Source organism: Balearica regulorum, chromosome 3 (assembly GCF_011004875.1).
Source record: "Balearica regulorum gibbericeps isolate bBalReg1 chromosome 3, bBalReg1.pri, whole genome shotgun sequence".
NCBI classification, from domain to species: Eukaryota; Metazoa; Chordata; class Aves; order Gruiformes; family Gruidae; genus Balearica; species Balearica regulorum.
This window is the reverse complement of record NC_046186.1, coordinates 36,102,456-36,116,943: the sequence shown is the minus strand read 5'-3', so window position 1 is coordinate 36,116,943 and position 14,488 is coordinate 36,102,456. Positions and strand designations below refer to the sequence as shown.

Sequence of the window (14,488 nt, the reverse complement as noted above, 5' to 3'; positions counted from 1 at the left end):
GATATTTGTCCAATACCTGAAAAGAAAATGGCTATGCAGTTTGAATATTTCATTAGGTAGTAATCAGAGTGAGAAGTTTGCAAAGACACACTGCTTCTAAAGTTAAAATACAATTCTGTGCTCACATTTCCGTGGTAACTAGTTCAGTAACATTAACTGATTCAATATTACAGCCCTACATCATTAAAATCCTAAAGTACTTACCAAAAATAAGTATAAAATTATAAAATTCACATGACTAAATGTAGTTAGTTACTGTAGAATCCTCTCAGAGTTAGTGCAGATCTAGGGAGCAACTCAGTTCATCCTAGAGCAGATGTCTTAAATATACTGTAGATATGTGTATTTAATCAAAAGAATCTACCCTAGCAATATAAAAAGTTTAGACTGAGAAATCTGATCTCCATGCATTCAGATTTCATTAAAATAAATCTGATACCAAACTTTCTAGGTATCCACAAAACGTATAAAGTTTACCAAGCAAAAAGCTGTAGTGGAAACCCGTGCTGGCCACCCAACTATCGAGACAGATTTGGAGATCAGTCAGTCAGTTCAGTCTGATTTCTCTATTTTTGTAGGGAAATTTTCTACATGGCTGCATAAATTCACATCATTTCCACATTTCCATGTTTCCTTACCTGAAAGAACATGGCACTGGAAGATGTACATGGTGGAAACCCTGGTTCCACTGAAGTCAAAGGGAATGTTTCCTTGATTTCAGAAGTGCCAGGATTTCACCCAAGGACAAGGATGGTTGTGCCATGTCACCACAGATCTGCACAGGGAATGATGATAACCCCCCAGACTTGAAAACAAATCCACCACCCCACCCCCGCCTTGTCTGGCGGCCTCCTCATTTCACGTTCCATCAAGGCATCTGCAGGCAACCCCGTCGTAGGGAACAGCGTGTCTTGTGCTTGAAATGCGAACAAAGAAACGAGTGCTGGAGTTCAGCGATGACTCACATCTGGCAGCACATATTCCTGTCACTTCTGAGTGGCACTGCCCTGCTCTGCTCCACGGAAACATTTGAAATGATGTGGGAGATATTTTATATGGAGAAAGAAAGCAATCTGTACATGACTCACAAAGATCTCGTTATTATTTTATCCCTTATTCAAATTACTCTTTAGATCAAGATTGTATTAATACTCATAATTAATTTGGCCTTCCATAATGCTTTTAATCCAAGTATCTCACAACACTTCTTGAGCATTATCTAATTAAGCTAGTCACAATATCTCTGTGATGTAGTCAAGGAGTCTGTGCGGCTTGTTTCATCCACCACCAAGAAGCAGTCACTTCTGGGGTCAAGTAAGGCAGCTGTGCAATAATGCATAGCCGCATTGCACCACACTTTGGGAGAGGAAGTGAGAAATAGCATCCCTAATTGGAACTACAGGGGGATTAAGGGAGGAAAATATAATTATCTCTAATTTCAGATTTAAAAGTGATAACTCATCTTCTCCTCTGAAGATTGTCAAAGGTTCTTTAATGTCCAGTTGGTGGGGTTTTTTTTAGCTTGTGGTACAGATCTCATAAAATACCACAAGTCCTCTGGTACTTTCTAGTCAGAGCCTGAGAGGAGTGCCTTACCATGTCATGATTTCATGACCTATTTTATTTTGAAATTCTATGTCTACACATACTTGCTCAAAGTAAATGGCTAGTGTGATTCTTTGATCGAAACCTGTAAGCAACTGCCAATAGTTAACATTTCTCCCTACAAGGCTTATTTCAAGTAGTGTTATTATCCTCACTGTACAGATACAAATTAAAGCACTGGGAAAGTAAATGATCTTCCTGTACATACTGAGAAAACCAGTGATTAAAAGGTCATCAAATCTTATTTTCCAGGCCTCTATTAGTTTGCTAAGCTCTCACTCATCCTTCTTTCTGCCTGTTAAAATATCCCTAATGTTCAGTCTGTATGACAAACTCTTTATGCATTTTTGATGCCCTTGCTAAAAAGACAGCTCGAACACAGAGTCTAAAATATTCTGCCTAACAGGAGACCTTTCACATATCCATTCTTGTTTGTTCCTCTACTAAAACAAGATTTAAAGAAAAAAAGCTACTAACCCCATTGATGCAGAAGCTCCCCCAGTGTCTTTCAGACCATTGCTCCCCAAAGCAGGAGCACCCCATTTGTGCCTACTGCTGCTTCGGGCCAGACCCATCCCCGTGGGGAAATGCAATGGGCACCAGTCACCCAGGCTGTTCAGGGCTTCACGGGCTGAGGCACGTGGGACACGGGGCTTCGGGAGTCTGCCGGGGGGCACAAGTGACTTCACACGCAACTCCCTCTTCTCGGGAAGGGGCAGGAGGAGCAATCCCATGGACAGGATAGTCACTGAAAACAGCTCTAAACTCTTCACAGGTTCTTGCAGCCAGGTCAGCTGTGGTGATCTCCTGTAAGCTCCTCTGTAGCATGGAAATCACTCTGTAGCAGATAAAAGATAAAAATCCTGATCTTAATTTAGATTCTGAGAGACAAAGGGTCCTCTGTGTCTCTAGGTAAACTATTGGAATGGAAAATTACTCTCACCACTGAATAGCAGAGACTTTACTGAATTTCTGTCCACTCAGCTTCAATTATAAAAAAACATGTCACTTGTAGGTACTTATAAATAAGCTGAGACTGGAGAGGAGCCTGAGGAGCCCGGATATTTTCACCAGCACCTAGAAAAGCCAAGAGGGCCAGAGAATTCACCTTTCTCCATCCTGCTCATAGTATAGTTATTTTTCAGACCTTGGCTTTCATGTGCATATCTTTTTTTTTTTTCAGTTCCTGTGTAATAGAATGTATATTCTTGAGAAGCAAGAAAATGAAGAACAATTGTAAGGAACATGCTAATGATTCCTGATGATTATTACATTTTGAGAAAGCACAGCCACTACTGTAGCACCTGGAAGATACAGCTTTTAAAACATATAGAAAATTATATATTATATAAAACCATCCATAAACCCAGTATTTTTACTATGTAGTAATGATATAATCTGCAGTGATTTATAGCATCCTCCATTTTATGAAAACTGTGAGAACTGACGTACATTATTATTGTCAAGGCAGCCGACAGCTGACATGACCGTTCCCAAGATGAAAACACCTTTGCAAGATGACTCTTTAAGTAGAGCTCCTATGAGGAGGAAAATTCCAGTTCTTGGATGATTTAATTTCTCCCCAAATCTTGATGCTTTCAGATACTTTATGAAAGAAGCATTCTAGAAAAAAAATCCATCAAAGTTGATTTTTCCAGTTTTCTGATTATAGAATAATTACAATTTTGAAACAAAGTAATTCCTGAAGGGAAAAAAATATTTCAGTCTGTAAAAGTATTGTAACAAAAAGTTCTGACATGCTCAATCTATCTCTATGTTATTTGGGTAAAATTAACACAGTTTCACATTTCGCTAGAGCAGAACATCTGTCAAAGTTTTAATAGCTTTTGTTCTTTAAGGAACTTCACTCACTTGAAGTAAAAAAAAACAACCAACAAAAACCCCTCAACCAATTCTTTATTTCAGAGAGAATTCTTTAAAAAGGGAGTTAAATTCTCTTGCCCTTTACACCCAAAATATCCACATCTCCTTCACAGTAGATAATAAATTCCAAATGACTCTATTAATTGTGTTCACTATGGTGTGCATCATGAACAGCTGGAGCTTCACAGTCACAGTGGCTGCACTTATATTTTCTTTGTAGAAAAATGCGTGCCCTTTCTCCTCAAGAAAGAGGAAGAACATCTCTAGAGTCAGCTACTAATAGATGAAAAATGCTGAGTTCATCACATTGCAGGCCAGGGAAACACACATTGGGGGGGTGAAGATAACTTCAGGGGGCTAAAAGTTAGAGAAGTCAAGGTTGAGCTCTTCATAGCGATGAGGGATATGGGCTCCTAGGTGATTCATCTCACTCCAAATTAGGTACCTAATTACACACCTTCCCTAAGTCAGGGAAAATAATTGCAAGTTGGATATTCCTGTTATTCCCTGCTGACACTAAAGGGAGTGAAAAGTAACTAATTCACTCTTTGATAACTAACTTTGTCTAAATTTTGGTGAGATGACCCTACCCTAAGTGCCTACAATTATCTTCAAATACTATCTTTAAACTGCTTATGGATTTTTATAACCATTCCTAAAACCAACAGGAAGCCATCCAGCCTGGGCAAGTGCCAGGGACTACATGTCTAAGTGTGATGCTAGAGCAGTGACTTTAGCAGTGCTCAGTGTGCAGCGACAGTGTATTATAAACTCATATTTCAAGTTTAGTTCTTCATACAATATTGCATTTGAGTGAATGAATGAACACGTTGTTTGAATATTGCTATAATTGTACCTGCTGCTGTACATAAAGTGGATGAAACATGAAAGCCATATATATATATGGCCGTATATATACGTATATATAATAATATATAAGCTGTATATATAATGAAACACAGTGCCGTAACCAAAGCAGAACAACTAGATGGCTTGGCTTGGCACAGATTTGTGATAGTTTGCTATATGCAGAGCATCTGAGACCTTTGATCTTATTTGCATGAATTTATACAAGAAGTGAAAGTTTTATTAAGAACCAGGCTTAGGTTTGAAATGCGTGTGCGCTAGTGCAAAAATCTAGCTGAAGCAATCAGTTGTTGTTAGAACTGTTAAATGAAAGTATTGCTGCGTGCCATTGCTCTGTTAGGATTTAGAGGCACTTAGGGGGAAAAGCGTAGACAAACAGCTGCACTGATACAAAGGGACTGAACATTCCTCTTAACAGTAGTGACACATCATGGCTGTCAGAATAGCAGAAATACCTAAATTAAAAGTTAATTTGGGATTCTCCACATTGCGCGGCAGTCTGACATATTCGAAGTTGCCTTCAGTGGGACTGCACAGATGTTGCAGAGAAGACAGTAAGCCAGTTCTCATAACTTTACAGCATATGTTTTGCTGTACTGCTCAGATCTGCTTGGCTTTAACAGCCAAATACAAAATGCATGAAATGTCAGTGATTTCTCTCTAGTTGTAACCATTTACTCCATGGCAAAATTAGATCACGGGTAGAAAGGGAAAAAAACCCCAGGTGATGGGGGAATGTAAACAAGAGAAAAACAATGGAGATTCTCCTAGAAAAATGTTCAAGAGAGTTATTTGCACTGAAACAACAAAGCGTGTCTCAAATGCTAAGCAGTTCAACATCCTACCCAATAAACCATACTTCACCGACTATCCAAATTAAGACCATTATAAATAAATTCAGCCCTCACCCCCATACAGTGTTAATCAAATATAGAATCAAGAGAGACAGAAACCCGAGTACAAAAGGAAACATCTCATTTCTCAGTCATACTGAGTCAACCAGGAGAACAGATGGCCCTTAATAGCATGCCCTGAAACGTCTAATTACATGAGAAACTCTGTATATTTTTTCTGGACTTTTAATTGGTCCCCCAACTGTGTGTGAAGAGAGCCAAATTCTTTAATAGATTAAATAATAAATATCAAGATAGACTGTAATATAGCATGTACAAGACCTTGCTGGGTTATTGCTAATGTGGGTTTAAAAAATATGGCGGTGCAGGGAGGGATTCAGCCCTGCAAGTCCAGACTGTCATGCAGACAAGCTATACTCATGTCTTTGGAAGTCTTCCTCGTAACAAGTTGGGTACCTTGCTGCCCCACAAAACAGAAACAACAAGATGTGCATGATAACAGATTTAGGGTCACTATGAATTTAGCCTACATAAATGACATGAGAGCAGCAATGGCCAGTAACTATAGCAACTAATAAAACCCTAAGAGGAGAGAAGAATGGACATTACGCATCAGCATACCAAACTGTATGTAACAGTAAAGCTAAAAGATTAACAATATATTGCGAAGATCTAATCTGATAAAATAATGATTTATATTCTTAAAAAAATTAATGTATATTTAATGACTGAAATGTAGTTAAGTATCTAAACAGTAGCAGAACAACATATAATCAAGTTCACAAACTCTTGTTAACAAACAACAGACACAGATGCATAGTTATGCATTGTGAGGCAAGAGAAAATCAGCAACATCAAAAGTGCTTTTCAGTGTGCACTGAATTCAAAAACTTATCTAGAGATATAGGATCTATACCTCTATTGCCCAAAACCTTGTATAATGTTTCCCTCTAGTAATATAGGCCATAGGAAAGCATCAGAGATCTGCTATTTTAGTCAATCACATCATTTAATCCAGGTTGTGATCATGCTGTTTAACCACATTACATTTTGTGCTGCAATTAAAAAAGCTGTTCTAAAATGTTGTTGTTCTGATGCTTAAAAACCAGCATTTATTTTCAGGATAAATTTATTAATGACCAGTTTATACCCATTTGCTCTTGTGCCAGCAGTGGCTATTATCTGGTGTATTAACACACAATGTTATAGAGACACAACATTTTGTTAGGCTGTGAAAGCCAAGTTCCTCTCAGAAGACAGAATCATAGAATTGTTTGGGCTGGAAGAGACCTTAAAGACCATCTAATTCCAACCCCCCTGCCATGGACAGGGACACCCTCCACTAGACCACGTTGCCCAAAGCCCCATCCAACCTGGCCTTGAACACTTCCAGGCAGGGGGCATCCACAGCTTCTCCAGGCAACCTGTTCCAGTGCCTCACTACCCTCACAGGGAAGGATTTTCTCCTTATATCTAATCTAAATCTACTCTCCTTCAGCTGAAGGCCATTATCCCTTGTTCTATCCCTACAAGCCCTTGTAAACAGTCCCTCTCCAGATTTCCTGTAGGCCCCTTCAGGTACTGGTAAGCAGCAATTAGATCTCCCTAGAGCCTTCTCCAGGTTGAACAACCCCAACTCTCTCAGCCTGTCCTCATAGAAGCGGTGCTCCAGCCCTCTGATCATTTGATAACCTTTCTTTCCCCTAATTATATTAGAAGTCTTTCCTGCTTTTCAGCATGTTTAATTCACTTGTGTAGCCAACTATAATTGTACGTTTCAGCCCAGGTAAACTCTTGCTAGAGTACTGTTTAGTACTTCCTTATCCCTGAGGATGTGTTTTCTTTTTATATGGCTGCATCACATCAGTCTATCACAGGTTTGCTACCAGCTATCAATTTATTTTTTTTTTGTCTGTTGTTCCAACAGGTGAACTAATTTACTGCAGAAACTCTAGAATCTACCCCTTTATCCTTGCCCTTGTGTTTTGTGCTACTGAATGTTGACCCATTTACTATTAACTCACTCATCAACTCGACTCATCATGGTGTGGAAGCCTATATCCCAGTTGTGGCTGTTATTTCGTTATGTTTGTTATTCCTGTACATGTGGCTATGTCATAATAACTGAGGCCTATTGTTACTATTAATACATGTCCTCCATCATATACCTGGAAAATTGTAATCCCAGTAATAAGAATTTACTAGAAATATAGAGCCCTCTATTCACCTGTCTTCAGGATCTGTGGTAGTACTTCAAGTACTGCCTGAGTGAAATCTCTTTTGCAGTCCTTCCAGAACATAACTGACCAAAATCTTTTCTGTTTTCATCCATTTAACCTTTATTTCACTGCTGGTTACTACCATGGTGATTCTCAGCTGCACCATTTTAATCTTATCTTTCCTGGACAGCACGCACCTATTTTCCACTGATGATTTTAATTTCATTATGCTTCTTATTGCTATACAGTAAAGAATCAGATGATTTAAAAAGATCCAGACCCATCAGCAGTATTTTACACATATTCCCGAGAATGCAGGATACAGGAAATTAAAGGCAACGGAGGACCACGGCCATAAGGTCTGTTGTGCTAAACTGACAGCAAATCCTGCTGTGCACAGGTGCAAAGTGTTACAGAGGTGAAATAACCATGTAGAAGGTATAATGGCTACCGTGATGGCGCTTCCCCTTTTGGTTTGTAAAGTTAGCCAGTGTGACACACCTTGTTAGCTATCTTTGCTGTCTCCTTATCTCTGTTTGCAGGGGAATCTTGTTGAATCTCTGTTTACAGTGGTCCAAAAAGGTGGAGTTTTTTCCTCTTAATCAGAGTAAAAATCTTACGGAGTGAGAAAATTTACAGTGCTCGGCCTATTCCCAGCCAGCAGGTAACCCAAGAGCTCCCTCTCTGGGTAGTACTACAGATGTTTTCTGAACCATCTGCAGTGGTTTGCCCCCGAGGTTCCTAGAGCTCATTGCCCAAGTACTGGCACTCTCTATAAAGTCCACTCCCTGCCCTTTCATGCAGATCCTAGCTGCTGCCTGTATATGGATTCTAACTCTACAAAAGGTCTGGCTTTCAGGCACTGCACCCTCACCCCCATTTCAGCCCCATCTACCATGAAAGAGCTAAAGTGCATTTGATGAGGTTGTCAGACCCTGCTCCCCCACCCCTCCCTGGGGCTTCTGTCCAGCTGCAGTTCTGCAATGCATGCCCAAGCACTCAGTAGACAAAATCGTTATGTCTATACCGGTCCCAAGGTCCACTCACTAATCCCCAGGCCAGCTGGCTTTGACTGGCTGTGCCCATACTGTTCATTTTGCTCAGCCTCCAAAATGAGGTGGCCACTTCCAGACTGCCTGTTGTGAATGGACCCCGGCACGGGCCAGCCTGTGCTGTGAAGCTGCTCAGGAGGGTACGAGTTTGCTCAGATCAAAATGTGCCAGGGACTGGTTTAACATTTCATCAGCGCATCAGTTTAAATTATAATTGAATCTGGTCCAATGATGCTCATACTCTATTTCAGTTACAGCACCCATATGCATGTATGTTCCTTTGTGCTCCTGAGAAATACCCCTTCTCAGCTTTGGGTATTAGAAGTAGTGCCAAAACCTTTATTTGCAGCTATTAGAAGGTCTAGGAGTTCAAGAACTTCTAAGATTATAGCTCCTGCAGTACTGAGATTTACGCCTAGCAATTAGCATTTTTGTGTCCCCAGATCTCTCCTTTCACTGGCGTGCAGGAACCTGCTTGTGGTGCAGAGGCCTCTGGGGTCTATCCCTTTGTGTAATGATTTCCAGAACCCAGAAAAGTTTCCTTGTATTTCAAAAAATCTACAAAGTACAACAAAGATAGCCTCCTTTAAAAGTTTAAAGAGCTAAAAAGTAACTTCTGTGCTCTTTAAGTATCATGGCAACTGCACTGCTTAGAGGCAGAGCTGTACTGTAGGAAGTCTTCCAGGGTGGGTAAATAGGATAAGAAATAGGGTAAGAGAAGTAGCATTAGAGAATCACAAAGCCCCATAGTACTCACAGGATGCTTGCTCTTCAAGATGTCCAAAGGAAAGAAGATTGCTAAAGTGATGGCAAAAGGGGGAGGTAGAGGAAAGCTGAGCTTGGAGGAAAGAAAACTAGTATCAGCAATTCCAGGAGCTTCAGAATACTCAGATATATTGTCCAAGTTTTCCTGTTCTTATGCTGAAGGGAGAGTCAGACCATGGGAATTCAAATAAGGACATTTTGAAGCAGTCAGGGCCATGAAAAAGCAAATTATAGATAAGAAAAGAAGAAAGTTATTTGGAAATACTATTTTGCATGATAATGGACAAGCCAAATAACATTCTGGATGAAATCACCTTACACAAATAGGGAAGGTGAAACACAACAGCTCTATAATTGAATACAGTGCTAACTAAGATGACAGCTTCTGATAAGTATTCAGCACACAGTATTGCAAGTTCATAAAAAAAAGCCAAGAGAATGCATACCCGAGAGACACCTGCATGTGTGATCACTGTTTAACCAATCAAGCAGATGAACAGATCAAGTGAAGATTAAGTGTATTCAAATTCTTAGCATTAAATTAGGAAAAAACCCCAAAACCAAAAAACCTTGTTTGCAGGACAATAGATCTATTCCTTTAGAATGAGAAATATGGAGTCTTTGTAAAACTGTGAAAACAGTTCTTAACTAGCAATAAATAACATAGTTTTGCAGGTGGTTATTGTAGGTTTAAATTGGAGTAAAGTTAGAAGTTGCTATCAAAACAGGATAAGCCATCTGGGAAGTGTGACAATTTGTTTGCTATTTCCTATCTAGTTGTGTATTTACCATGTTTTAGTTTTCATTTCGAATCTCTATAACTCTTGCCTTTTTCAAAACAGAAATAGGTAGATTGAGGCAGAGGTATTGTTTACTGGGTGCTTATTACAGGTTGGCCATTAAACAAACTGATTAGAGTTTCAGAAACCATAACATAACTAATCTAGATCAAGGCACAAGGTCACATAGATTAAACCTTGTTTCCTGTGGTTTTCAATGGTTAACTCTGGGCTTTCAAATTAGACTAGACAGGGAATCCCGTTATTACAAGCCTGTCACATTACAGATAGATATTATCTTAACTGACGCACCTGTCCACTGAAAGACACTTTATACATTAGAATAATGCATTCCAGACCTTCACATTCTGAAAGATACCATTTCTTCTCTATAGAAAGATTGAAAATATATTATTTCAGCCTGAGATCTTGGTAACAGAGGTTCCAAGAAAATAGTTTTATACGCAATAAATTGGAGTCTAGCATAAATTGATACTGTGAAAGCAGAAGAAAACATAAAAAATCTAAGGTCAGATTGTCAACACATTGAAAGAAAGGGTTATAGCAAAAGATTTTTTAATTATTTTTCTGTATTTCCCCAGGTTTAAGCAGAGTTATTGTGGGCAACATAGTATTCACAACATTTTATACACAATTAATAATGTTATTATGTAGTGATTATAGAATTCTAGGCACTTAGAATGGAAAATGTCACAAATACTATGACTACTTGACATAACGTCAGTGTAAAAATGCATTATTTAGTAGCTTCAGAATATTCACTCATGGCCATGGAACAGTTATGAAATCCCCTGCTCTGGGCTTAGGATGGAGAAAGATATATATAGATATATAGATATATATATATATGTCTATCTGTGTGCACACGCACAATGAGAAAATGGGATGTTCTTTGGGATGTTCTCTGGCATGTTCTCATTTAGCTTTTAATCAGAAGTAAACAGTAACACACGAGTCGTGTAGACTCTTACAGAAACTATTAGTGTTTGAAGAAAAGAGTAAGCACGCATAATAAAAAGGTGGTGTAATAGTCATGAAATTATCAACTAGAAAATATGTTTGGACATGATAGAATTTCACTGTAATTATGGAAAGAAAAGAAAATTAGTATAGAAATAAAACAGAGTCCTAAAGAGAAAGACATACTATTGCACAATTTCAATATTCAAATTTTGAAAAAAGAAAGGCAGAAAGAAAATAAACAGAAAAATATTTAATCTAAGAATTTCCTCTATATTCTTCATTATAAATTCAAATTTTCTTTTTTAAAAGAAGAAAAGGAATGGATACCCTTTTTAAAAAGAAAAATAATGGATACCAAAAATATTCCTTTGTACTTAGATTAGGAAGCTTTTAGTATCCCAGACATAGGTCTCTTAAATATTTGACCCTGGTTAAAACCGGAGAAACACAAACTATAAATCATCTCAACTGCCTGGCTAAAATAAGTATGACTTTTAGCTCACTTTGAATCAATTCATACTAAAGAATTAGAATCTCAGCCTGCAAATAAATAAACAAGTAACAAAATGTGATGACCCAAGATTATTTGTGCCTTTCCCACAGTACCAAGGAACCGTTTCGGGTGACCCTGCCCAGCTCTGAAGAATGATATTTGTGGTAAGTGGAAGTGACCGTATAAAGCTAGTGGGAGAAAAAGGAAATGCTGTGGAGGAGATAAGGAGAGAGCACCAACAGGGAAACAGGGAGTCAGAATCCAAAAATAACACAGCTTTTCCAGGAATTAAAGTAGGTTTCTAGCTACAGAAGGGTACTCAAAATAATAGAGTAGTACTGAAATGTAAGGTCTCTGTTAGATACCTAAGAGCAGATGCATGTTCATAACTTAGGACTTTACAAAGACAATGCTATTACAGTGAAACAGGAAAAAAAAAAAAAATCTGCAGGTCAACAAACTTTCTTAGGACGTTTGGAGATTTTTCCAAAGTTTCTGGATGATCTAAGACTAAGTCCAAATCAGGAAAGCAGCCCATGGGAGAAGATATAAATCAGTCCCAACCATCATGCCCCATAGTGCCAGGTTAAAAAAATACAGTGACTATTAAATAACTTTAGGGTTTTCTTCCTTGGGAACTTCTGGCTTAAATTAAGCCCAGCATTTTTATAAATGATGTGTAGAGTTGATTGGGAATTTTTTAGAATTAAACCCCCAACCAAACAACAACCTCCAAACGCAAAAGCAGAGGCTGAAATATTGCAGCTTGCTACTGGGAGACGAAATACTTTGTTTGGGGCTGGGTTACACAGCACTGAGATGGTTAAGTTTCACAAGTTGAGTTAAAATACAGTGGAGGCACAAGGACCAGCTCTTCAGGAGTCAGTGCAGCAGCTCAAAATCCAGAGTAAATTGGAGGAAGATGAAACTAAAGGCTTCAGTTAAGCTCACAGTGAACCCAGTATCCGGAAATGTCAAGAAGTGTTGTTTAGCTTAGAATGACAAAACAAAACAAAAGAATGGGGTGTCATGAAATTTCACTTCCATGTAAAAAAAGTCTCAATATTTATTTTGTCTGACACAGCACAAATTTTGAAACCCTGGCATTTTCACAAGATGTAAGTATTAATTTGCAGCCAATTCTGATAAATTCAAATGCTGCATACTGTCAAGCAGAGGATGTGTGTGCAATGGTGTGAGAGGACAGCCAGGTAAAACTCTGAGATGCATGTCTTGACCCTTGCCTTAAGGTGGAGAACAGAAGACCAAAAAGCTCTTTCAACTCAAAGCCATATTTTATTAAAATTTAAACCAAAATCACTAACCTTTTAAAGAGAGAAAACTTAGAGTTACTAAATAAGACAGAGCAGAAATAAAACAGTATATAAACAAATCTCCTCCATACATCATATACTTATGGGCAAGTTCTTGCTCCTCTGCTTGGTTACTGTGATCACAGAAGGTTTTGATTTGCAGCCAGCTGCCTCTGATCCCTAAAAACTTTCTCTCTGCCACTTTGGGAGTTGAGTTATGGGTGAGTCAGGTCCCTGCTCCTTTCAGTACTATCTCCATGGGCTGCAGCTCCTGCCTCCTTGCCATGACTCCCTCACCCACAGACATTTTTTCCCCCCCTGAGGCCGGTGACCATCTCCCAGGCCTCTGGAGGCACCACCTGAGCCCACCATTCTCTGCTGAAAGGCACATCATGTTACAGGCAATCTGAGAACAAACTGTCCAGCACATTTGCCACAATCTGTTTTTATTTAGTTTTAGAATCTGGTATTTGGACCACATAGCTACACTTTTTGGCAAGATGACAGCTTTCTGATTTAGTGAGTAGAAAAGTATCATTTATTTGACTGTATGAGAGGAATGTTGTTTTCTCTTTGTGAATCCATTGCCAATATTAATTAGCTTTTTCTCTGTATGAGGTTATTTTTCTCCAAGAAACTCTTCTGATAAAGTCTTTCATAAGTTTAAAGACTTTATTTAAGCTGTGTTCAAAGTATTTAACAGCTTTTACATCAGCATGATAAATTTTGACTTTTTAGTAGGTACCATTTTTATAGCAACAAATCAAGGAAAAAGTTTAAGAGCTATCACCTCCAAAGGAGAAACAATTTCAATTTTATTCAAAACAGCACAAAGAAAGTTACCTGAACCAAGAAAAATAACGTAGGTGTATACTGATGATCACACTGGCAACTTGGAGGTGATGAGAGCAATGATGAGCACCAATATTCTGCTCATGGAAGGAGGCACTGAACAAAAGACTCAAAGACAGAGAGGGGTCCCCAGAGTAAAGACTGACTACATGCTACATCCAGGAAGATGTACTAAATCAATGTGATCTAGGCCCAGTTCAGGCCACTTAACTACAAATAGTTAATTACAATAAAACCTGCAATTTTTGATGAAGAAATTGGTTACACATATTAAAAACAGTTTCTTGCTATTGTAGATTATTTCAGCAATTAAGTGTAATTCTTGTTCACTACACAGACTAGAGCCAATACCATTGTGTATAGACATCCTTAGTGAGACATTGTACATGCTGTATGTTTAAAAACAAAACAAAAAGAAAGAAGAATGTTTTGATGACATTCACATAAGTAAATTTAAACATCTGAGTGGAAAATACAGTCCCAAATTAGGAACATATTTGTGCAGTCACCAAAATTACTTGCAAAATCAAGTTTTCATTCACAGAGATTTCCATTATAAAGGAAAATTATGGTATTTCTATAGAGAAACAAGCTCACTTAAATTTGGTGTCTGATGATGAGATTTGCATATCTAAAAGCAGGAATGCAATAGATGCAGAACTCAGTCTTCGTTAACATCTTGCTCAATGAATGGACAACCCTTTTGTGTTTCCTGAGAATATCTCTGGAGTTTCTAAGAGGATACAGAATTAGTTGGATAAGGTACCAGAGTTACTTTTAAAAAGATTATGAAAAAAGATATTAGAGTATGAAACCAACCA

General features: G+C 38.4%; 1 protein-coding gene across 1 annotated transcript in view; it reads right to left on the bottom strand.

The window, feature by feature from the left end:
- Positions 1-14,488, bottom strand: part of MEI4 (meiotic double-stranded break formation protein 4) — a 148,338-nt gene that overhangs the window by 110,460 nt on the left and 23,390 nt on the right. The gene's annotated exons all lie outside the window — the stretch shown is intronic.